Genomic DNA, 25,141 nt, shown 5'->3' on the forward strand with positions numbered 1-25,141 from the left:
AGCATCTATGGAGCGAAGGAAATAGGCAACGTTTCGGGCCGAAACCCTTCTTCAGACTGATCGGGGGCGGGGGTAGGCGGGGACAAGAAAGGGAAAAAGGAGGAGGAGCAGGAAGGCTGGGGGATGGGAGGAGACAGCAGGGGAGCTGAGGAAGGGGAGGAAACAGCAAGGACTAACAAAATTGGGAGAATTCGATGTTCATGCCCCCGGGATGCAGACTCCCCAAACGGAATATGAGGTGCTGTTCCTCCAATTTCCGGTGCTGCTCGCTGTGGCCATGGAGGAGACCCAGGACAGAGAGGTCGGAGACGGAGTGGGAGGGGGGAGTTGAAGTGCTGAGCCACCGGGAGGTCAGCTTGGTTATTGCGGACCGAGCGGAGGTGTTCAGCGAAACGATCGCCCAACCTCCGTTTGGTCTCACCGATATAGATCTGCTGACATCTAGAGCAGCGGACGCAATAGATGAGGTTGAAAGAGATGCAGGTAAACCTCTGTCGCACCTGGAACGATTGCTTGGGTCCTTGAACGGAGTTGAGGGGGGAGGTAAAGGGACAAGTGTTGCATCTCTTGCGGTTGCAAGGGAAAGTGCCCGGGGAGGGGGTGGTACGAGAGGGAAGGGAAGAATTGACAAGGGAGTTATGGAGGGAGCGGTCTTTGTGGAAGGCAGATATGGGGGGAGATGGGAAGATGTGGCGAGTGGTGGGGTCACGTTGGAGGTGGCGAAACTGACGGAGGATTACTTTTTGTATGTGACGGCTGGTGGGGTGAAAGGTGAGGACTAGGGGGACTCGGCCCTTGTTGCGAGTGGGGGGATGGGGAGAGAGAGCAGTGTTGCGGGGTATGGAAGAGACCCTGATGCGAGCCTCATTTATGGTGGAGGAGGGGAACCCCCGTTCCCTGAATAATGAGGACATTTCAGATGTCCTGGTGTGGAACGCCTCATCCGTGGAGCAGATACGGCGTAGACGGAGGAATTGGGAGTAGGGGATGGAGTCCTTACAGGAAGCAGGGTGGGAAGAAGTGTAGTCCAGATAGCAATGGGAGTCAGTGGGTTTATAGTGTATGTCGGTCAGAAGTCTATCACCTGCAATGGAGGTAGTGAGGTCAAGGAATGGTAGGGAAGTGTCGGAAATGGTCCAGGTGTATTTGAGTGCCGGATGGAAGTTACTGGTGAAGTGGATGAAGTCAGTCAGTTGTGTGCGGGTGCAGGAGGTGGCACCAAAGCAGTCGTCGATGTAGCGGAGGTAGAGGTCGGGGATGGGGCCCTGGTATGTATTGAACAAGGATTGCTCGACGTAACCTACAAATAGGCAGGCATAGCTGGGGCCCGTGCGTGTGCCCATAGCTACGCCTTGTATTTGGAGGAAATGGGAGGAGTCGAACGTGAAATTATTGAGGGTAAGGACCAGCTCCGCTAGGCGGAGGAGAGTGTCAGTGGCTGGGTATAGGTTGCTTCTCTGGTCGAGGAAGAACCGGAGGGCTATGAGACCATCGTGGTGGGGGATGGAGGTGTAGAGTGATTGGACGTCCATGGTGAAGATGAGGGGGTGAGGGCCTAGAGAATTGTATGCGCGGAGACGACGGAGAGTGTCTGAGGTGTCTTGAACATAGTTAGGGAGGGATTTAACCAAGGGTGATAGGATGGAGTCAAGGTATTTGGAAATGAGTTCGGTGGGGCACGAACAGGCAGGGACAATGGGTCTTCCGGGACAGTCAGGTTTGTGGATTTTAGGGAGAAGGTAAAATCGGGCTGTGCGGGGCTGGGGAACGATGAGGTTGGAGGCTCGGTCGGGTAGGGCATTGGAGTGGATGAAGTTGGTGATGGTGCTGGAGATGGTGGCCTGGTGCTCGTCAGTGGGGTCATGGTCCAGGGGTAAGTAGGAGGAGGTGTCCGAGAGTTGGCGCGTGGCCTCGGCTTTGTAGAGATCGGCGCGTCAGACTACCACGGCACCTCCCTTGTCAGCGGGTTTGATAACCAAATCTGGGTTGTTGCGGAGTGAGTCGATGGCAGAACGTTCATGTGGTGAGAGATTGGAGTGAGACAGGGGAGTGGAGAAGTTGAGGCGGTTGATGTCGCGATGGCAGTTATTGATAAAAAGTTCTAAAGCCGGAAATTGGCCACGAGGGGGGTTCCACGAGGTTCCATCAAACCCACTCATGGAATTCCGGGCTTACCCACCAGAACCACAGTTATGTGCCATGACCCACCTACTGAACTATATTAACACAACTAGAATCCCTCGTGGGAGAGAAAAAGCCTTATGGGTCAGCCACAAGAAACCTCATGGTCGGGTGATGAGCCAAATCATTTCAAGATGGCTCAAGCAGGTGCTGAAAGCCGCTGGTGTAAATACTAACGTGTATAAATCTCACTCCACCAGAGCAACATCCACGTCGGCGGCTAAGAGAATGGAGGTGCCAATAGACCACATCCTGGCTACAGCGGGGTGGTCTGGGGAAAGAACGTTTCAAACTTTTTATAATAAGCCGTTGGCAGAACCTGCATCATTTGCAGAAAAAATATTAGAATCTGCAAATATATAATTTAGCCCGGGGGAGCTATTTGTTTTTTGTTATTGTTTAATAAACACCATTATTGTTTTTACAAACAGATTCATGGTTGATTACGTTAACATACTTCTTCCCTCGAACAACTTTGGCAGTGAGTGAAATATGAACTGTTACACGGTTTGAAATCACAGAGCTTTAAAATCTTCACGTAGTCACTCACGTGACTCCGAAGTAAAATGGTAAGATTAAATGAGAACTTACCAGTTTGAAGTTTGATCTGTATTTTATGAGGAGTTACAATGAGGGATTACGTGGCCTCCGCTCCCACCCTCAATAATAGAGATCAACTGGTATTTAAGTTCTCCTTTTCTTTACTATGTTTATTTCAATTATTGTATCTTTCTGTGATTCCACACTGCTGCTTTGAAGTATATCGCGCATGCGTGCTGGTCGGGTTCTTCACGTAATTCCTCATCGTAACTCCTCATAAAATACAGATCAAACTTCAAACTGGTAAGTTCTCGTTTAATCTTACTATTTTGTTTGGTCAGGTAAGAGCAATTTCAGAGCAGGTTAATTTCTTCAGAATAACAATAGAAGCATTTACTCCATGATAATTTATGACTAACCTATGTTAATTCTCCTAATGTGTAGCATCATTGAAATTGTTCACAATCAACTATGGAATGGTTGGAGAGGACTTGGCAGAGCGAGATATGCATTGATAAAGATCGAACAAATTAGACAAAGAATAAATGATAAAGAAAGCAGATGAAAGCGAAAGCCAGAATATAAGCAGAGAATTATGAGAAATATGGAGCTGAGAAAAGGAGACACAAAGGCAGTTAATTGATTGGGCATAACACAATTAATCATTAATACATAGAAGGATTTGATGACAGAATGCAAACTACATTCGTGTATAGAATCCCAAATCCAATTGACCTGACATTAGCATGATTACAAAAACAAATTCAATTCCCTTTTTCTCCCTCTTTGCTGCTACCACAAATTATTTGGCTTATATCGGTAACTAAGTTGAATCAATGTGCATTGACAAGAAATCATTGTGCATACTTAAATGTTTGATATAATCAAAAAATTAATCAATGTTACTCATGCACTCAGACATGCTGCTGCACAGGGTGAACCTCGTAGTGTCAGTGATTCTGTATAACAATGCAATGCTTTCTCACTCATTTGGATCTGGGGCTGTGGATCTGCCGTGTAAGTGTAAGTAGGCTGTTAAATGCCTAATTAAATAAAAGACAAAAAGAATTTGACATATAACCGTCAATTATATGCATTTTTTAAAAAGGTTCCTTCTCATTTATCCACTCAGTTGTTATTAAGTTTAATTTAAATGTCATTGATTGAGAATCCATTCTGCAGGACATGAAGACAAATATAGGGGGATCTGGTCCCGGTTGTTATTGGGAATGGTTCAGGGTTGATCACAGTTGTAATTGGGATGATATGACTATATGGACCTCAGCTGTGTGATGTTGGCTGGAGAACCTCTTACTTCTCATTATGCCTCGGTCACTGAGCACTACCACCTCTGCCTGTTTTTGACAAGTTTTCCAATGGTTCTCCAATATCCTTGGTCTTGTTTGCGTTTGGCTTTTTTTTACAGTTGCCCTTAAATGTCCATTTTACTGTTTCTCTCGTGATGGAATTAGCTCCCGACCAAGGTACCCAGCCAATCTAACTCCACAGTCAAGATAGGGATCATAGCAGTTTGGTTGCATGGTACGGTCATGCTCTGATATTCTTCTTGAAAAATATTGAGCTCTCTGTGATCAAGACACCATGTTAAGTTGAAATAGAAGCTATTGATGATGAATATACAGAGAAATATTCACCCATTCCCTCTCTCCAGAGATGCTGCCTATCCCGCTGAGTTACTCCAGCTTTTTGTGTCTATCTTTGGTTTAAACCAGTATATTCAGTTCCTTCCTACACACTAAGTAGATCCTTGTGCGATCTTTCTTTGAAGTGCTCAGTATAGTGTTTCCTGTGCTTTTACTGTTGTCAGTGGGTGCCCTTGTTGTTTCTGATGAGATTATTTGTTCATGTCTCGCATTTACCACTGATAAGTCATGTCATTTTATAAACCTTTCTTTTTCGCCACAAGTAGATGCAGTCCCTCATGCAGCCAGGTTATAAATATAGTGTTTGTTTGTACTAACAGGATCTTTAGCCTCCTGATGTGTCTTACTGTACTGCTTATGGTGTTTGGCCTTTAACCTTTGAGAATTATATCTTGAATGTTTTACTCCTGGGATAATCTATTTTTTATTAAATTCCATGGGTGTAATCCACTTCTTGCTTATTTTGTGTTTGGTCATGAAACGGGTTCCAATGCTCTAAGAATTATTGCCATTTTGTCTTCTTGATTTCTTCATCTGTGTTCCCATTCCCTTTGTCAAGGTGTCCATTTATGTGAAAGTATGAAGAATGAAGGCATTTTGTTATCACTGGGGATTTTTAATTTAACATTACAACAGCCATGTCCCTTGTTTGATAGGTGCACAGTTCTCAGTTTTAGATTCATGGAAGCATGATATTAAAGCTGATTCATCCTCAATATCATTTGATAGCATCACAATTCTTGAACCATGGATTAAGTTAAATAATTACTTTATGGTTTTGTTTTTCAAACAGGGTGGTACCTTTTGTTTCATGGTGACATTTTGCATCAGATCCGCCTATCTATTAGAATCATAGAAAATAGGTGCAGGAGTAGGCCATTCAGCCCTTCGAGCCTGCACTGCCATTCAATATGATCATGGCTGATCATCCAACTCAGTATCCCGTACCTGCCTTCTCTCCATGCCCCCTGATCGCTTTAGCCACAAGGGCCACATCTAACTCCTTCCTAAATATAGCCAATGAACTGGCCTCAACTACCCTCTGTGGCAGAGAGTTCCAGAGATTCACCACTCTCTGTGTGAAAAATGTTTTTCTCATCTCGGTCCTAAAGGATTTCCCCTCTATCCTCAAACTGTGACCCCTTGTCCTGGACTTCCCCAACATCGGGAATAATCTTCCTGCATCTAGCCTGTCCAACCGCTTAAGAATTTTGTAAGTTTCTATAAGATCCATTGGTATTGTTGGTACAAGGCGCAGAGTATTACAAACACAATATTTTGAATATAGAGCCCTAACCATACATTACAATTTGAATATCCGATCACCATCAGAAAGAAAATATGTCACCATTTGATTTTTTTTAAAGAGACAATCTAAATTTGTCAATATATTTGTATTCAGTTTGGATCATCTTGCTAATGTTTTTTTTTTCTTCTAAATTATTAAACTTTTAATAAAACTGCATATCTTTTAATAATATTGTGTTCTTCTTCAAGTTGTGTAGTCGGGCCTCAAATGGTTCTTGACTACAATGAATCATCCACTTGCAATACAATCATGGTTCTATTTATGGATGTTGACGCACCCAGGTGGCATATATTCCATCTTGCAACTTAAGCTTTAAAACACTACAGTGTGATATTCCTTTAATCTTTGCAAAATATTTTTGCGATATTTGCAGAGAATTTTGAAAGCTGCTTCTCTCACTCACAAGGATTTACAACTGGATATTCACAGTTAAAATCTTCAACAATCGCTTGACTTTTTGCTGAAGGATTTAAATATAATGCATTATATGAGGTATTGTAGCAGGTTGATGAGTCATATTGATCATCACAGAAGGAGGAATAGCAAGCTGGGAAAGCATAACCTTTATTGACATAATAGATTAATTAAATATTGATTCATATCAATTAAAATATGTTTATTACTGGCCGCTGATCACTTGTAGCCATTGATACGTGACTAAAACAAAATGAATTAAGTGCCAGTCCCTTTACAATTAACACAAATTTGAGGAAGATTTTCCTCAGGCCAAGTTATTCAGAATTTTGCAATGTTATATAAAGCGATGTGTCTGAAAGGAAGTAAAGGCTGACAATTCTGGTTCCTGGTTGCAATTACTAGTATGGTTTGAATATGCTGTATGAATCACAAGCATTTTTAGTGCAATGTGTGAAAATGTTAGTGCAAAGTGTGAAATACGGATGCCTGTGAGTTGGCACACAAATTGTAAGCATGCATGGTAAGATAATGGTAATAGCAGTCCTCAACTAACACAGATTTCACCCTGACTCTCTAGGATGGGACTGTGATAATGCCAGGTATTTGATGCACATGTGAATGTTGATAGTTAGCCTCTTGGATAAAGCCTCAAACTGTAGTAGCATAACACAGTGATGGAGATTTGTTTGTTAATGAATTGCAGAGATCTGCTTTGGAGGTATGGTGTGCCTTTTGCTATCTGCATGCAGAGAGCTGTAACCAAAGCTGATGCACAATCTGTAAGCATTACTGCCCTGCTAAACCATCAGAAATGTTATAGGTCAAAGGAGAAATTAAGTTGAGCTACCATCTCAGTACTTATTATCCAGCACTGACCAGTTGAGTCCCTTTTCTCACAGTGCTACTTACGATAGAACTGCAGCATTTAAATGTCAGACAATGAAGCAGAGATTGATGTTGAAATTGGATGCAATAGAGTGACAACTCACAAAGGTTTTCTAAAGTCCATCAGGTGCCAGACAGTTTCTATTTTTCCCACAACGTCCATTAGCATTACAGCGAACCTTAATAGGGATATGTCTTCACAAATCTTTATCCCGCAATCTCCATCAGCTAAGACCAACTATTTGTCCAATATCACATTACTGTCAGTTGAACTTTTTTCTGTGTAAATTGGCCTACCAGTGTTTAAATTTATGAAGTATTTATTTGGCTGTAAAGCATTTTGGAACATGGAGACACAAGAGCCTGCAGATACTGGAATCTGGAACATAAAGCAAACTACTGGAGGAACCCAATGGATCAAGCAGCATCAATGGAGGCAAAGTTCTAGTTCACTTTTCAGGTCAAGTCCCTGCATCAAGACTGGAATATCATTTGGAATATTTAAACTTGTGTTTGGTGATACATAAAAGCAAATAATTCTTGTGTAGGAAGGTGTTGCAGATGCTGGTTTAAACCAATGATAGACACAAAAAGCTGGAGTAACTCAGCGGGACAGGCATCATCCCTGTGGCCACTGTCTAAGAATAAAGGGGAGGGCATTTAAAACTGAATTGAGAAAATAACTTTTTCACCCAAAGAGTTGTGAATTAGTGGAATTCTCTGCCACAGAAGGCAGTAGAGGCCAATTCACTGGATGAATTTAAAATAGAGTTAGATAGAGCCCCTAGGGCGAGCAGAATCATGGGGAGAAGACAGGCACGGGTTACTAATTGTGGATGATCAGCCATGATCACAATGAATAGCGATGCGGGTTCGAAGAGCCAAAAGGCCTCCTCCTGCACCTTTTTATATGTTTCTATAAGAAGGAATGGGTGACGTTTTGGGTTGAGACCCTTCTTCAGTCTTTTTTTGTCTATCTTCAGCAGGTATTTCTTCCTTTACTAGTATCTTCAAAGGTCCATTATGAAAATTGCATGAATTCCTTTCATAGATTAGTTGGGGTAAGTAATAAGAGGAAGATCCATTATTGGCTCAGACATAATACTCTAGACAGCCAACCCTATCTTCACAGCCACTCAGGCAATGGAAATTTACCCTTACAAAATTCACAAATAGCTACCCAAAAATTTGTGATATGGAATAAAATTCACTCGCAACGAATTGATGAAAAAAGTAAGTAAATAAAAACAGATTTTTTTTTTTTTCAACATGCACTTCTTGATGCATGCATGCATAACTAATGCGGTTTTGCGCTACAAAAATTGTAATACAGTCTGTTTTCTATCAACAACCCCTCCCACACAGGAATCGCCTGTATCTATTTCTTTCTTTATTTGTCATCTATATCATTGATTAAAATTAGATTTATCCCATGAAGATGAACACTCAATAATGTACATACATTGATAATTTCTAATTAAAGTGCAATCGTGTATCCAATAAAAATGTAAACTGCTGACCTAGTTGGAACTGACTCCAGATCTGTCCGTGTGCCCGCCTCTCATTGTTATTTTAGACTTGTTCTTATTCAACTAAGTGAGTTTCCTTGATACTTAAGTGGAATGTAGCAACATGCTTTTTTTCACAAAGTGGGTGTTGGGTGTATGGAACAATCTACCAGAGGTGGTAGTTGAGGCATGGACTATCCCAACGTTTAAGAAACAGTAATGCAATAGAACAGGTTTGGAGAGATATGGGCCAAATGCAGGCAGGTGGGACTAGTGTAGCTGGGACATGTTGGGCTGTGTGGGCTGAAGGGCCTGTTTCCACACTGCATCAGTCTGAGACTCTATGACTATGCTTGCTTCAACTAGTAGTGATCAGCAACTTTGCCCATCCCACCTCCTCCATGATCACAATGAGCTAATCCTCTCAATGAGGCAAGCATAAAACCCATGGTTCTATTTTGGAAACAAACTAGAACATGCTCCGTTGGAATTTAAAGTCATGGAAGAAAATAATTATTTGTGTCTGCTTTATAAATGTGCTTCCCACCCTGATCTTACTAAAGGTTGTAGCCATTTCCTCTTACTTCATCTCATCTACTGTATCCACTGTTCCAGGAGTGGACTCCTATATATCGGCGAGACCAATTGCAGGCTGGATGATTGTTTTGCAGAAAACAGTCACTCATTCACCTTGGCCTCTGCAATCTTCCGGTAGCCAAAGACTTTAACTCCCCCTTCCATTCCTATACTGATATTTTTCTCCTGGACCTCCTCCATTGTCAGTGAGGCCAAATTGGAGGAACGGCACCTGATATTTCACTTGGGCAGCTTACAACCCAGCGGTATGAATATTGATTTCTCTAACTTCAAGTATCCCTTGCATCCGCTCTCTCTCTGTCATTCAGAATTTCACTGTCTGAAAAACGCATTATCACCTACCCCACAGCCAACAATGAACCATTGTGGACTCTGCCTTTCCTTGATCATTGGTGCTTTTTACATATCTTTAATTCATTTGTTCTAATTACCTTCTATATCTCTCGTTTCCCTTTCCCCTGAATCTCAGTTCGAAGAAGGGCCTTGACCCGAAATGTCACCAGTTCCATTTCCAGAAATGCTGCAGGACCTGCTGAATTTCTCCAGTTTTTTGTGCCGATCCTCTTACATCTTTCTCAGTGAAAGGATTTAGTTAGTGCATAAGGTTCTATGAATCACTAAGAGTTACAATAATCCAAATGCTGCTGATGTATTTTGGAAACCAGGATCACACAAAATAAAAATTGTTTGTACTGTTAAATTGTGATATCAGTCCTATTTTTACATTCACATGTTACACAGTTTATCTTGGATATTACTTTTAAAAAGTCATCAAAACTTTTCCAAAAAATTTGAATAACGTTATTTTTTTCTTTCTTCTACTTGCATCAGCTGATATTGTTTTGAACAGTTGCATCAGTGATTTTAAGCATGGGTGACACTTTTACGGTTATTTGGCTTTAATCAAACTTATTGAGATTGAAATTAGGAAGTATTTCTCCTTGGGTGGGCAATATATCCATTTCTGTCCACTGTAACAATTTTCGTTCATAGAGTATACATATGTTTTCTGGTAACAATTTATTTGATGTAATTACCATAAAAATCGTCTCATTAGCACAAAAGTAGCTAAATCTCCAGTTAATTTACTTATGAGGGATTATCTTGGGAGCCCTTGCAATTTTCTACATTCTGTTCCACATAAGAAGTAAGATTTAGCTGCTCCAAATATATTTCAGCTTCCCTACAGCCATTTGGCTATTAAACACTACACACTCAAATAAGCTCTGAACTACATAGACTATTGTTGTTATTGCATTATTATTGTTTTTTTATGTGTACGTATGTGTGTGTATGTGTATACATACATAAATTTATGAATAATATATATATATATATATATGATCAGTATATATGTGAGTATGTACATATATACTATACACACACAGAACAGTTTTCTTATTTATTATAGTGTTTACAATGTACTATGTTTACATATTCTGTTGTGCTGCTGCAAGTAAGAATTTCATTGTTTTATCTGGGACCTGTGACAATAAAACACTCTTTGCTCATGGCTCTTCACTCTTGAGCTTGAGGTCCTTCAGAACGAGAGGTGGAAAGGAAATTATAGCTCCACGAGCAAAAAACAAACTGCTGCTGGAACTTTACGGGTCAAGCAATATCTTTGGAGGGAAATAAACAGATGATCCTTTGTAGGAAGAAGGAGATAGCTTTGCCTCTACCAGAGTATGTATGCATGCTCCAGTTTCCCCCCAAAACAACAGTGTGACAATAGACAATAGACAATAGATGCAGGAGTAGGCCATTCGGCCCTTCGAGCCAGCACCGCCGCTCAATGTGAACATGGCTGATCATCCCCAATCAGTACCCCGTTCCTGCCTTCTCCACATATCCCCTGACTCCACTATTTTTAAGAGCACCATCTAGCTCTCTCTTGAAAGTATCCAGAGAACCTGCCTCCACGCCCTCTGAAGCAGAGAATTCCACAGACTTACCACTATCTGTGAGAAAAAGTGTTTCCTCGTCTCCGTTCTAAATGGCATACTCCTTATTCTTAAAATGTGGTCCCTGGTTCTGGACTCCCCCAACATCAGGAACATGTTTCCTGCCTCTAGCGTGTCCAGACGCTTAACAATCATATGTTTCAATGAGATGCCCTCTCATCCTTCTAAACTCCAGAGTGTACAAGCCCAGCTGCTCCATTCTCTCAGAATATGACAGTCCCGCCATCCCGGGAATAAACCTACGCTGCATTCCCTCAATAGCAAGAATGTCCTTACTCATATTAGCGGACCAAAACTGCACACAATATTCCAGGTGTAGTCTCATTAGGGCTCTGTACAACTGCAGAAGGACGTCTTTGCTCTATTATTCGATTCCTCTTGTTATAAAGGCCAACACGCCATTCGCTTTCTTCACTGCCTGCTGTACCTGCATGCTTACTTTCATAGACTGATGTACAAGGACCCCCTGATCCCGTTGTACTTCCCCTTTTCCCAACTTGATGCCATTTAGATAGCAAGGAGTGTGGTAGGAGTTATGAAGAATTGCTAACATCCAAAGCACCAGCCTGATGGTCAAGAACATCAAAGCCACACCGAGGTAAGTGTTGGGCTATATTTTAGTTTATTTCAGAGATACAGCGTGGATACAGGCCTTTCGGCTCACCAATTCTGCACCGATCAGTAATCCCCATGCATTAACACTATCCTATATGCACTAGGGACAATTTGCACTTATACCAAGCCAATTAGCCTACAATCCTGCACGTCTTTGGAGTGTGGGAGGAAACCGAAGATCTTGGAGAAAACCCACGTGGTTACAGGGAGAACGTACAAACTCCATACAGACAGCACCCATAGTCGGGATCGAACCCGGGTCTCTAGCGCTGCAAGCGCTGTAAGACAGCAACTCTACCGCTTACCAACATAGGAAATAGGAACAGGAGTAAGCACTGAATAATATCATAGTTCAATGGCATTCTCCTACCGAATCTCATTAATATCCAGAAATGTATCAATATATTGAATGTGTTCTAAAAAAATCACAATCCTGTGAGTGAAGTAATTTATTTTCTTTAAATTTCTATGTGCTAAATCCTATATTGAGTCTGTGACACCTAATTCTATATTCCTCAGCAAGTGGAAACATTCTACAATATTGTATTGTTAAACCCCCTTAGAATTTTTTAAGTGTCCCTACCCATTTTTCTGTGCTGTAAAGAATAGAAGCGTCGCCAATCCAATCAGTTTAATGTGGATAAATGTGAGGTTATCCACTTTGGTAGCAAAAACAGGAAGGCAGATTACTATCCAAACGGCACCAAGTTGGGAAAAGGGGAAGTACAACGGGATCTGGGGTTCCTTGTTCATCAGTCTATGAAAGTAAGCATGCAGGTACGGCAGCGAAGAAAGTGAATGGCATGTTGGCCTTTAAAACAAGAGGAATCGAATACAGGAGCAAAGAGGTCCTTCTGCAGTTGTACAGAGCCCTAGTGAGACCACATCTGGAGTATTGTGTGCAGTTTTGGTCCCCTAATTTGAGGAAGGACATTCTTGCTATTGAGGGAGTGCAGCATAGGTTTACAAGGTTAAATCCCGGGAGGGCGGGACTGTCACATGCTGAGAGAATGGAGCGGTTGGGCTTGTACACTCTGGAGTTTAGAAAGATGAGAGGCATTCTTATTAAACCATATAAGATTATTAAGGGTTTGGACGCGAGAGGCAGGAAACATGTTCTCGATGTTGGGGGAGTCCAGAACTGGAGGCCACAGTTTAAGAATAAGGGGTAAGCCATTTAGAACGGAGATGAGGAAACACTTTTTCTCACAGAGAATGGTGAATCTGTGGAATTCTCTGTCTCAGTGGAGGCTGGTTCTCTGGATACTTTCAAGAGAGAGCTAGATAGGGCTCTTAAAAATAGTGGAGTCAGGGGGCATGGGGAGAAGGCAGGAACAGGGTACTGATTGGGGATGATCAGCCATGATCACATTGAATGGCGGTGTGGCTCGAAGGGCCGAATGGCCTACTGCTGCACCTTTTGTCTATTGTCTATTCTCCTCAATTGACAGCCCTGTCATCCTGGGACAGGTTTGGTGAATGTTTACTGTGATTCCTCTCTACCACACTTTTAGGTAGCAATACTACCGCACTTTAGGTAACAAAGCTAAACTTGTATATAGTACTTCAAGTATGGTCTCACCAAGGCTGGATATAATCTCGCTTCACTTTCCATGAAAACAAACCTGGGGCAATAACTGGATTATTGAGATGAAAAGTGATAATTTTGGATTCAAAACTGCAATGACAAATGTAATGATTTGCTTACTCTCCAGCCTTCCATTTGTAATCAGTCTCCCAAACATGGTGGAAGGCAGAGTCAGGCTAAAATGGTCCTGCCTGCATTATGTGCACCGAAGCAAGAGAGATTAGGTGTTACTAGTTAAATTTTACAGCTTAGTGTTAAGCACTGTTCTCTAATTCAGGAACATCTCTGACTAAAATAAATTCAATATGTCTGCAAATAGAAGAAAGGGAATGGCAGATATGGTTTACCCTATTCAGAGGTTTTACAAGCCCAGAACAAGCCATTTGATATTGACAAAACTGTAGTGGTATCACTTAGTCTGGACTAATATCGTTTTCACACCATCAAATACATGTTCACTGACATTATATCCGTTGCATCCGATCCAGGAATCACATTATTTGGTAGGCACTACAGTGCTTGTAACCATGAAAGTCACAGAGACCATTGATTTCAACTTAAAGGTTTCCTTTCAGTCAGAGGGGGGCAATCACACAATCATTCAATTCCTGCCATTTACGTACATCTAATAGGCTACAGGTATATTATGAGTTTAATAATTTACTGTATATGTAAACAATTCATAGTAACCAGGTAGCAATACTTTTAAACTAACTGAAGAATACAGTGCATACTAGAATATAGCATTTCAATGGAGATTATTACAGAACAATACAACATCAAATTCCTATGATAGACACAAAATGCTGGAGAGAGGGACAGGCAGCATCTCTAGAGAGAAGGAATGGTTGACAATTCGGGTCGAGCCACTTTTTCAGACGTACAAATCTTCTTCAAATTCCTACAATTCAATGAACATCTTGGTTGGAAGCATATTCCATTAATTAATCTTATATTCTTTTCTCAACTTCCCAAATTTTAATTGGTGTTTTCATTTCTAGTAAATCCTCGTGGCTTGGACCATTGAAAGAAAGAATTCATCCTGAATCAAGGCTATTTCATGATGAACAAGGCACTTTCACAATGGAAATGAGAAGAGTTATTTTTTCTGAGGCAGTAAATCTTTGGAATTCTCTACCCCAGGGAGTTATCAACAGTGATTCATTAAGCAGATTCAAGACTGAATCAGATATATTGTTGGACTATTGCAGAATCAAGTGTTATGGGGACCAGGCAAGGAGAATAAATTTGATACTAGTGATCAGACCCGCCATGATCTTGTTGATTGTCACAGCAGTTTAAAGGGACTACTTGTCCAGTTGTATTCCTACTTCTATGCTAATGCACATAATCTCACATGCTTCATCATGACCAAATTGGGCAAAGATTAAAAAGCAGGACCTCCTGGGTTATGATCTCCGGATTACTCTCTAAGCCATGTACCAGTGAAAGTAGGAACAGGAAGACATGAAAGATGAATACGTGGCTGAGAAGTTAGTGCAAAGGGCAGGGATTCAGATTTTTGGACCAGATGGATCTCTTCTGAGGCAGAGGTCATCTGTACAAGAGGGATGGGTTGTACACGATCTGGAGGGGTCCAATATCCTGGCAAGCAGGTTTGCTGGTGAGTTTAAATTAGATTGGCAGGAGGTAGGATCCAAAGCATGGCTGAGGGGAGAGGCTGGAAGTCCATGGACAGAATAGTCATGGCAGGAAACGAGGAAGGACTGCAGGATTGAATTGCACTTAATTTAATGCAAGAGGCCTGACGTTAAGATGGATAAACTCAGGGCATGGATAGGTACGTGCGACTAGGATGTTGTAGCCAATACGAAAACTTGGCTAAGAGAGGAACAGAACTGGCAGCTTAATGTTCCAGGGTACAGGTGCTGCAGGATAGATAGTGGTGTGGATAAAATAAGAGGCGGGGAGGGTGGAAGGGGGGGGGGGGTTGCCTTATTAATTATGGAGTGTGTCACGGCAGTAGTCCAAGATGACATTACTGATGGTTCATCCAGAGAGTCAGTATGGGTGGAGCTAAGAAATTTTAAAAAGGGGTCATCATCTTTTTTTGAGTATACTACAGCCCCCCAAATAGTCAGTAGGAATTGGAGGAGAAAATATGCCAAATGATTGCAGGCAGCTGTACGGCAAATATGGTAATCATAGTGGGGGATTTTAACTCTTCCACTTTGACTGGGACTGACATAGGCCAGGGACTGACATTTTCTGAGCTTATTTCAGATTTACAGCATATCCAGTTTTTTTTGCTTGTCAACATATTGATCCATTTTAGTGGCACAAGAAACTGCAGATACTTTAAACGAATGAAAACAAACTGCTGGAGAAAGTCAACGGCCCAGTTTGCATCATTGGAGGGAAAATGACAGACAACATTTCGGGTTGGGACCTTCTTCATGCTGAAACAGAGTCCCGACCCGAAAGATCACCTGTTCATTTCCCTCCACTGGTTCTGCCTGGCCCGCTGAGTTCTTCCAGCAGTTTATTTTTTTTTATCACTTTTGGTATTGGAGGGTGAATTTTCAGAGAACTCCCACTCTTCTTTGGGAGAAGAGCAATGGGATTCTTCATATCAGTCTGAGTAAAGAAACTCCCCCTTAGTTTAATATAGCTCCTGAAAAATTATACCTCTTGAGGCTGAAGATGTATTAATGAAATGTGATACTGTATTTTCAAACTCATCTGTACACAATATTTTGTTTTTACTTTTGTGAGGAAATGCTGAAAATATCATGTGAAATGGAGGCTGCCTAAATTCTGTAAATAGAGCTCCTTGGTAAGGGCAGCAGAATTGCTAATAGAATGCTGTTTGTCTGACAAGCATTCACAAATCCTGATATTAAAAAATACTATTAGTCCTCACCAATCCAATGCACACAAATACAGGTATCTACAAAACATTTGTGCACTGAAGTAAATAAATATTCAAGCACTTACCAATAAATATGACTGTTATGCTGAAGTGATTTGTTGGTGAAAATGGAACATTTCTTGTGAGGATTTATGTTTAAAGTGTGTGAAATATCTGTACTACATTATCACATAAACTGCGTTATAGTTTGAGCTGATATTATTTTTTAAATAGGCCAGTGGCTCGGGTGAATATGGGCACTGCCCCATCTGCTGCTGTTAGTCAAGGACTAGTGGAAAGATAATCATAAAAAGTTTAATTTCTAAGAACAGAAATTTACCAAAACCTTGAAGAGAAAACCACGGAAATGTCACAGCGATAGATACCTTGAACAAAAGGAACCGTTCAAAGACAAATTGTACAGGTGGTGTGTGGTACAGACCTTCCTGCACTGCTGCCTTACAGCTGTAGAGGCCCGGGTTCAATCCTGACCAACAGCATGGAGTTTGTATGTTCTCCCTGCGACCACATGCTGGGTGCTGTGGTTTCCTCCTGCACTACAAAGACGTATAGGTTTGTAGGTTAACTGGCTTTGGTAATGATTATAAATAGTTCCTGATTTGTAGGATAGTGTTACGGGGATCGCTGGTCGGCGCGGACTCGGTGAGCCGAAGGGCCTGTTTCCACAACGTAGCTCTAAAACTAAAAAACTCAAACTAGACCATGTTGTCAACTTAAAGATACAAGCCAACAGCAACATTTAGTAAATGGTAAACTGCAGAACTGCCAAAGTGATTTTAATCTTGTGTACATAAAAGGAGGATTGCATTGGCATAATCATTTCTGCAAATAAAATCTGGGCACATAGCTTAGTTCATGGTGCAGTGCCCTGACTAATACAGTTATGTAAAATTCCCCAGTGCACTATTTTAATATGATGGTTGAACCATTTAAAATAAACAGATTAATGACTGCATTAAAGTAGCACATAAAAGAGTTTTATGTGAATACATTAGCTAGTGTGCTAGATAAGAATTTAAATTTTTTATACCAAATAAATTTATATTGAAATTAAGACCCCAGTTTCATACAAAATCAAATATTTTGCAGAAGTGGACATCAGTCAATGTCTGCAGAAATAAATAGTTGACATTAAATGCTGACATAACTTCTAGATATATTCCAATCAGTCCAAGTTGCAATTTGGAGACTTCCAGGAGAAAGGTGAGCTGACAAATGTAGTCTGGATTCAGTTATTAAGAACAATCTTAATAGGCATTACAAAAGCTCTGAACTACATAGACTATTATTGTTATTGTTGCACTGTTACTGTTTTTGTGTGTGTGTGTGTACATATGTGTGTGTGCGTGTGTGTGTGTGTGTGTGTATATATATATATATATACACATACACATACACACACACACATGTATATTTGTGTGTATTTGTATGTGTATATATACACACACACTGAACTTTCTTTCCTCTCATTATTGTTATTGTTTACAGAGCTTTATGTTTACATATTCTGTTGTGCTGCTGCAAGTAAGAATTTCATTCTTCTATCTGGGACATATGGCAATAAAACATCCTTGACTCATGATTCTCTTGAAAAGTTAACTTAACTCAGGGGCATGAGCAGGTCAAAATAGCTGGGTATTGCCAATGTATGGAAAGGATGCAGTGGCACACAGCAGGAGTTGAGAAATTACCAAGCATATTGGCAATAAATATCACAGCTTCAATCTCAGTCTGTGATTTTCTTAGCCTATTTTTCACAATGGTTGGTTTATCTTTATCCTAAAAGGTTAAAGAAATTTACAGGAATTGTGTTGTCTTTTAGAAAATTGATTAAACAAATGCGTTATCTCGTTGTTATATGGATCTTTAGAAAGCTTTTTTAACATATTTTCACACGAAGAGCCAGTTAGCAAAATTAAGGCTTGCAGAATAAAGGGGTCAGTGAGAACATTGATCAAAAGAAATGACTTAAGGCAAGAAACATGACAAATGATAGATTTTCACCCCATAGGATGTAAACACTTATGTGCCCGTTGAATCATCACATTTTTAACATAGAAACATAGAAAATAGAAAATAGGTGCAGGAGGAGGCCATTTGGCCCTTTGAGCCAGCACTGCCATTCATTGTGATCACGGCTGATCATCCACAATCAGTAACCTGTGCCTGCCGTTTCCCCATATCCTTGATTCCGCTTGCCCCTATCTAACTCTCTTTTAAATTCATCCAGTGAATTGACCTCCACTGCCTTCTGTGGCAGAGAATTTCACAAAATCAAACTCTCTGGGTGAAAACGTTTTTTTCTCTTCTCAGCTTTAAATGGCCTTCTCTTTATTCTTAGACTGCGGCCCCTGGGTCTGGACTCCCCCAACATTGGGAACATTTTTCCTGCATCTAGCTTGTCCAGTCATTTATAATTTTATGTTTCTATAAGATCCCCTCTCATCCTAAACTCCAGTGAATACAAGCCCAGTCTGTCCAATCTTTCCTCAAATGACAGTCCCGCCATCCCGGGGATTAACCTCATGAACCTACGCTGCACTGCCTCAATAGCATGGATGTCCTTCCTCAAATTAGGAGACCAAAACTGCACACAAAACTCTAGATGTGGTCTCACCAGAGCCCTGTACAACTGCAGAAGGACTTCTTTACTCCTATATTAAATCCTCTCGTTATGAAGGCCAACACACCATTAGCTTTCTTGACTGCCTGCTGTACCTGCATGTTTCCTTTCAGTGACTGGTGTACAAGGACACCCAGATCTCATTGCACTTCCCTTTTTCTTAATCTGACACCATTGTGATAATAATCTGCCTCCTTGTTCTTGGCGCCAAAGTGGATAACCTCACATTTATCTACATTGTACTGCATCTGCCCACTCACTCAACCTGTCCAAGTCACCCTGCAACCTCCTAGCATCCTCTTTGCAGTTCACAATGCCACCCAGTTTTGTGTCATTTGCAAGTTTGTGTCATCTGCACTCCACTCGCCACTGCCTGCCATTCTGACAGGAACCCGCTTATTCCTACTCTTTGTTTCCTGTCTGCCAACCAATTCTCTATCCATGTCAATACTCTACCCCCAATACCATGTGCTCTAATTTTGCACACTTATCACAGGCTTTCTGAAAGTTCAGATACACTACACCCACTGGCTCTCCTTCATCCATTTTACTTGTCACAATCTCAAAAAAAATTCCAGAAGATTAGTCAAGCAGGATTTCCCCTTCATAAATCCATGCTGTCTTGGACCAATCCTTTTACTGCTATCCAAATGCGCCATTATTACTTCTTTAAAATTGACTCTTCCCCTTGACCAATGCCAGGCTAACTGGTCTATAATTCCCCATTTTCTCTCTCGCTCCTTTCTTGAAAAGTGGGATAACATTAGCTACCAACCAATCCACGGGAACTGATCCTGAATCTATAGAACATTTTAAAATTATCACCAATGCATCCACGATTTCTAGAGCAACCTCCTTGAGTACCCTGGGATGCAGACCATCAGGCCCGGGGGATTTATCAGCCTTCAGTCCCATCAGGCTACCCAATACTATTTCTCACCTAATGCAACGTTATTTCAGATCCTCTGTCCTCTGGTACAGATCCTCTGTCCTCTGGTCCTCTGGGAGATTGTTTGTGTCTTCCTTAGTGAAGACAGAACCAAAGTACCAGTTCAAGTCTTTTGCCAAAATATTTTGCCTGTTTCTGCCTTCAAGGGACCCACATTTGTCTTTCCTAATCTTTTTCTTTTAACATACCTAAAGAAACTTTTACTATCCTTCTTTATATTCTTGGCCAGTTTACCCTCATACTTCATCTTTTCACCCCGTGTTGCCCTTTTTGTTACCTTCTGTTGTCCTTTGAAAGTTTCTCAATTCTCTGGCTTCCCGCGCTACTCTTTGCTCCGTTATACACATTTTATTTTAGTTTTATTCCATTCCTAACTCGTCAGTCACGGTTGCCTCTTACTCCCCTTAGAATCTTTCTTCCTCATTGGAATGAAATGATGCTGCATCTTGTGGATCATGCCCAGAAATTCCTGCCATTGCTGTTCCACCGTCATTCCTGCTAGGATCCTTTTCCAGTCGACCTTGGCCAGCTTCTCCATCATGCCTTGATAGTCCCCTTTGTTCAACTGCCACACTTACACTTGTGATTTGACCTTCTCCCTCTCAACGTCTATTAATGATTTGGATATGGGTGTGTCAAGCAAAAATTTAATGTGCATAAGGCACCAAACGTGGAGGTGTAGTAAACAGCATCAAGAAGACAGCAAAATAGACAGCCAAATAATGAAGCTAGTCTGGCAGAATAGACAGACAAGTGACAGGTGAAATTTAAAACAGAGGAGTGTGAAATGGTAATTATTGGCATACAAAAATCAGGGTAGATGACATACATAAACGGCACAGTTCTGGAAGATGAGCAGGAAACCAAGGGGCCTGGTTGGATAAATGCGTAAATCATTGAAGATGACAGGATATGGAGAGAGAATAGGAAGCATAGTAAATAAGATACTGGAGCACAAGAACAGAGAAACTAAGTTGAATGCAAAAAGAAAACGAAAGCCCTGCACATGTTGAAAATCTGACATGAAAACAGAGAATGTTGGAAAACTCAGCAAGTGGGGCAGCATTTTCCCTCCACAAATGTTGCCTGACCTCCTGAGTATTTCCAGGTTTTCCCATTTTTATTTGACATTATGTTACACCAAAACAAATCAGCTCAATGGGAACCTATAAGCAAGGCGTAGAAAGTTAATCAGCATCTAAAAACATGTTTAATTGCCAACACCTAATATTAAAACTCAGATAATCTGGAAGTACTCTCATTATAAACTATTGCAATGGTACTAACAAACCTGCATTAATGGTTGCCTTATGATGAATTTTCACTCATATAAGGATAAATAAAGACAGTGCTTATCTTCACGTGAGTGCAGTGAGATTCAAGGACCAGTCTCACCCCTTCTCCCCTCTCCAATGAGGCTAAAGGTTGAGGTTTGAAAACACACACCTCCAGATCCAGGAATAGTTTCTTTCCAGTTGTTATCAGGCAACTGAACTGTCCTCTCACCAGCTAGAGTGCGATCCTGATCTACTATCTACCTCATTGGAGACCCTTGGACTGTCGTTAATCGGACTTTACTGCACTTTATCTTGGACTAAACATTATTCCCTCTTCCTGTATCTGTAAACTGTGGGCAGCTCAATTAAAATAATGTATTGTCTTTCTGTTGACTGGTTTGCATGCAACAAAAAGCTTTTTACTGTACCTTGGTACACGTGACAACAAACTAATCTAAACTAAACTAAATTAAACTAAACACGTTGTCATAAAGGAGAACATTTATATAAATCTGCTATAATTGATGCAATTTTGAAAAGGTGGTGGTTACACTTCAATTAAATTTATGAGGAAATGCCGCCGAGATTAATTGTTGACAAAAATGACGGTGGATACTGGAAACTTGAGCAAAAATAAAACCGATTAACAGGGAGAAATTCAATGAGTCAGGCAGCATCTCTGGAATATAATGGACAGGTGACATCTTGGGTCAGGAACTTTCTTCACACATGTTTTTTTGCTGAGAGTGATGTCAGGTCTCGGGTTTGATCTAGTTTCTGTTTCTTATTGTTTTTTAGTATTAGAGTGTGCATTCTTGTTTTATTTTGGTGTCTCGCATCTCCTCTTGTTTCAGGTCCCATTTCCTGTCAGGTCGTTTACCCTCATGTGATTATTGGCCCCGCCCTGATGTGTTTCACCTGTGTCTCGTTATCCCCTGCTAGTCTGTATTGAAGCCCTTTGTGTTTTAGTTCTCATTGCCAGTTCGTTGTGTATGCTACTTGGTATCACCTCGGTCCAGCTCTAGAAATCTTGTGACCTCGACCACTGCCTGTTTTTAGACCTCTGTTTTTGCCTGCTCCTAGATTGTACTGTTGCCTCTGTTTTGCTTACCTGTGTACCGACTTGGACCGATTTAACCTGGCAAGACCGGAACACTTTTTAGGGGAATCGGAGAAGTGTAGACCTTTTTTGATTCAGTGTGGACTGCATTTCAAACTTCAAGCGGCTTCCTTTCCATCAGAACGCTCAAGGGTAGCCTTTATCATCACGCACCTGTCGGGTAGGGCGGAGGCTTGGGCCACGGCGGAGTGGTCTCGGAATTCTCCTGTTTGACAGACGTGGGTCCTGTTCATGGAGGTGGACGAATGGAGATGCTGCAGCAGCCGTGACCCTCGGAGCTCCTGGAGACCCAGACAAGGAAACAGACTCGGCAGGCACGGGAGCCGCAGCAGGAAACAAATAATTCAGCCGAGTAACCAGGTGTTCAAACCGAGAACGCTAAGGTATTCACCAAGTTAGATCTTAGAAATGCTTATCATCTGGTGAGGATAAGGGAGGGGGATGAATGGAAAACTGCGTTTAACACACCCAGTGGTCATTATGAATATCTGGTCATGCCGTTTGGTCTTACGAATGCTCCAGCAGTTTTTCAAGGAATGGTTAATGATGTATTACGGGACATGCTGAACAGATTTGTGTTTGTGTACCTTGATGACATTTTGATCTTTTCTCCAGACGAGACTTCCCATGTGCAGCATGTACACCAGGTGCTGGAACGTTTGCTCCTGAATGATCTGTTTGTGAAAGCTGAGAAATGTGAATTTCATGTTAACACTGTTCAATTCCTTGGTTATGTTGTATCACCTGCTGGTATACAGATGGACCCGAGCAAGGTCAGTGCTGTGGCCACCTGGCCTACACCCTCCAGTCGTAAGCGACTTCAGGGGTTCCTTGGGTTTGCTAATTTTTATACGAAGTTTATCCGGAACTTTAGTGTCACTGCTGCACCACTCCATGCTCTTACCTCGCTCCACGTGCCTTTCTCTTGGTCCCCTCAAGCAGAAACTGCTTTTATGAGACTCAAGAGGAGCTTCTCCTCAGCCCCCATCCTGGTTCACCCTGACCCATCACACCAGTTCGTGGTAGAGGTGGACGCCTCGGGTGTGGGCATCGGGGCCGTACTCTCCCAGAAATCCTCCACAGATGGTCGATTACATCCCTGCGCTTTCCTCTCAAAGAAACTTTCTCCTGCTGAGAGAAATTATGATGTGGGTAACCGTGAACTGTTAGCGGTTAAAACAGCCTTGGAGGAATGGAGACACTGGTTGGAGGGCACAGAGCAGCCATTTCTAGTTTGGACAGACCACAAGAACCTGGAATACATCAAGTCAGCCAAACGCCTCAACTCGCGCCAAGCAAGGTGGGCTCTCTTCTTTAATCGATTTGATTTTGTACTGTCTTACCGCCCTGGTGCCAAGAATGGCAAACCTGATGCTCTCTCCAGACAGTTTGATCCTGACCCGTCCCCTAAGGTTTCAACTCCCATTCTGCCTGCTTCCTGTTTTGTTGGGGCAGTTACTTGGGAGATTGAGAAGAGAGTTTCCGAGGCAACTGCTGGTGTTCAGTCTCCGCTAGGGTGTCCTTCTAATCGTCTGTTTGTTCCCGAGTCTCTTCGTTCACAGGTGATTCACTGGGCTCGTATGTCTCTGATCTCCTGTCATCCCGGTGTCCGCCGAACCCTGTTTGTGGCCAAACAAAGGTTTTGGTGGCCTTCCATGGAGAGGGGGATTAAGGAGTACGTCGCCGCCTGCAGTATTTGTGCTCGGAACAAGACCTCACGTCGGGCCGCCTTTGGCCTCCTGAATCCGCTGCCTGTCCCCTCACGCCCCTGGTCAGACATCTCCATGGACTTTGTTACGGGCTTGCCCTCTTCTGAAGGTAACACCTCAGTCATGACTGGTGGACAGATTTTCTAAGATGGTCCATTTCATTCCGTTGCACAAGCTTCCCTCCGCCAAGAAAACGGCAGAGGTCATGCTGTCTCATGTTTTTCAAATTCATAGATTTCCCAGAGACATTGTGTCTGACCGGGGGCCTCAGTTCGTGTTCAGGTTTTGGAAGGAGTTTTGCTCTGTTGGACGCCACGGTCAGCCTTGCATCTGGTTATCACCCGGAATCCAATGGACCGACTGAACGCCTTAACCAGGAATTGGAGACAGGACTACGGTGCTTGGTGGCACAGAACCCTTCAACTTGGAGCAAACACCTTATTTGGGTGGAGTATGCACACAACACACTTCCTTGCTCCTCCTCTGGTCTCTCTCCATTCCAGTGTGCCTATGGTTATCAACCGCCATTGTTCCCTGCTGTGGAGAAGGAGTCCAGTGTGCCCTCCACTCAGGCTCTCATCTGTCGCTGTCGCAAGGTTTGGAATGGGGCTCGTCGGATGCTGTTGCGCAGTTCTGCGTGTTACAAGAGGATGGCTGATCGTGGAAGAACGCCGGCTCCGGTATACTCGCCTGGCCAAAAGGTGTGGCTCTCCACTCGAGACTTACCTCTGAGGGTGGAATCCCGGAAGCTGGCTCCTCGTTTTGTTGGTCCTTTCCCCATATCGAAGGTCATCAATCCTGTGGAGGTTCGTCTCAAACTCCCCCGTGCCATGAGGGTCCACCCTACTTTCCATGTCTCCCGACTAAAACCATTTAAGGAAAGTCCTCTGGTCCCTGCCTCCATACCCCCTCCGCCCCCCCGGTTCCTTGATGGGGGTCCAGTGTTTACGGTCAGCCGGTTGCTGGGTATGCGCCGGCGTGGTCATGGTTGTCAGTATCTCGTGGACTGGGAGGGTTAGGGACCTGAGGAGCGGTCTTGGGTGCCGGCTCGCAACATATGTGACCCGGAACTTATCAGGGAATATCGGCGCCAACATCCTGAATATCCTGGGCCGTCGGGAGCCGGCCGTGGAGTGGGGGGGGGGGGGGGGGGGGGGTACTGTCAGGTCTCGGGTTTGATCTAGTTTCGGTTTCTTATTGTTTTTTAGTATTAGAGTGTGCTTTCTTGTTTTATTTTGGTGTCTCGCATCTCCTCTTGTTTCAGGTCTCATTTCCTGTCAGGTCGTTTACCCTCATGTGATT

Source organism: Leucoraja erinacea, chromosome 8, assembly GCF_028641065.1.
Source record: "Leucoraja erinacea ecotype New England chromosome 8, Leri_hhj_1, whole genome shotgun sequence".
Taxonomy (NCBI): Eukaryota; Metazoa; Chordata; class Chondrichthyes; order Rajiformes; family Rajidae; genus Leucoraja; species Leucoraja erinaceus.